Here is a 1,889-nt window from a genome sequence, read left to right as displayed (position 1 = left end):
AAAGGGATGTGGACAGATGTGTCAAAGTTTCTGACATTTTATGTTTTCCCTTAATTCCCATAGGAATTCTGAGGTAGATCTTCTGCTGATCTTCTTTCAACGTCATGGACAAAGCCAATGTCATTGACTGAATGTCACAGCCTCTCATTTTGCACAAGGAAGGGGTTTGGGAGACCCAAAGCCATGGTCTCAGCCACCACAGCAGTTAATAGGATCCTAATTGGATTAAAAATTTAAATTTACATAGGAATGGAGTTAGCACATTTAGACACCATGCCAGGGAGCATAAGAAGTCTGTTTCTTGTTTAGAAATTTCTAATCTACTCAGTCAAGACAGGACCACACTGCTAACCTAGAAGAATTGTTCTAAGCTACCTAATTTCCTGTCCTTGAAAAACACAGTCTCCTTAATGTCAATCCATGTCCCCGAAGCCCACACTATTTTAGATTTCCTTGGAGAGGCTATTATAACACTGTGGGGATAACTGTAGAAAAGCCATAGAATATTTTATATATTTTCTGCTAATACTAGGCAGGAAAATTAAATTCTGGTCCCTGTTTACACCCACTGAAAGTAAGCACTTAAAGGGCAAATGGCTAATATCCATACGCTTTGTGATTAATCTAATTCTAGTTTCTTAGTGTAGCCACCTTCATTTGATATTCTATCCATAAATAATGCACAACACACCACTCTGACAATGATATGAAATTAGAGGTGAAAAACATGTGACTCCTAAGGGGAAGAACAAAGGAGGTTTTAACTCAATTTATTTATTTATTTTTAAAACAGTTGTTATTTGGGTAAATTTGCAGCCATCAATAAAGCATTCCTGTAGGGCTCCTTCATCCCTGGGTAGCCTTTAATTTCATTTGCATATTGGAAATTCAGCACTTTCTCTTGCTCTAATCAAACTTGCCAAAAAAGGAAAAAAAGCTGGCGTTTTGAAGTAAGAGTGTTTTAGACACTGGGAGAGTAGAGTATTGCAAAAAATACAAAACCATTGTAGGTACATGCTTATGAGTGTCCATTTCCCCTATTTATTTTTAAAAAAATTTTTTTAAATGTTTTTATTTATTTCTGAGAGAGAGAAAAAGAGAGTGTGTGTGTGAACAGGGGAGGGTCAGAGAGAGAGGGAGACACAGAATCTGAAACAGGCTCCAGGCTCTGAGCTGACTGTCAGCACAGAGCCCAATGTGGGGCTCGAACCCACGAACCATGAGATCAAGACCTGAGCCGAAGTCAGACGCTCAACCGACTGAGCCACCCAGGCGCCCTATTTTTTAAAAAGAATTTTAAATGCTTTTATTTATTTTTGAGAGAGAGACAGAGACAGTGCAAAAGGGGGAGGGGAAGAGAGAGAGGGAGACACAGAATCTGAGGCAGGCTTTAGTTTCCGAGCTGTCAGCACAGAGCCCAACACGGGGTTCGAACCCACAAACCGTGAGATCATAACCTGAGCCTAAGCCGGAGGCTTAACTGACTAAACCGCCCAGATGCCCCCATCTCCCAAGCCCGGATGCTCCAGCTTTTAGAGCTGTGAAACCAGATGTAGGGTGTGGCAGAGAAGCCCAACAGGCCCGGAAGTGAGAAGTTCTGGGCCTTCATTCACCTCGCTCCTCACCAGCCACTGCTCTTGGACGTATCCTGAGTAGGTTTTATGTCTCGCTTTCCCCTTCTTTAAAATGAAGGTGTTGGTTTATGGCCCACATGTACCATTCTCTTTCATGTCTGTTGCTTTTCTCATACCCTATCCAGCATGTCTTCATACCTTTCATCATGGCACAGAATCTTTCTTATTTTAGGACCCAACTCAAAAATCACCTTGACAGCTGTTGCCACATTCAGCATCCCACTTATGTTGATAGTCTGTTATGTGCCCTGCTAT

The 1,889-nt window shown here is 41.7% G+C and overlaps 1 non-coding gene across 1 annotated transcript; it reads right to left on the bottom strand.

Moving 5' to 3' along the window:
- Nucleotides 1-1,189: 1,189 nt before the first annotated feature.
- On the bottom strand, nucleotides 1,190-1,274 carry TRNAR-UCG (transfer RNA arginine (anticodon UCG)). Its single transcript has one exon. It is a non-coding gene; the product is annotated as a tRNA-Arg (tRNA).
- Nucleotides 1,275-1,889: the final 615 nt, after the last annotated feature.

Source organism: Crocuta crocuta, unplaced genomic scaffold (assembly GCF_008692635.1).
Source record: "Crocuta crocuta isolate KB4526 unplaced genomic scaffold, BGI_CrCroc_1.0 scaffold207, whole genome shotgun sequence".
NCBI classification, from domain to species: domain Eukaryota; kingdom Metazoa; phylum Chordata; class Mammalia; order Carnivora; family Hyaenidae; genus Crocuta; species Crocuta crocuta.
The sequence above is the reverse complement of the archived record's forward strand: the minus strand, read 5'-3'. Positions and strand labels throughout refer to the sequence as shown.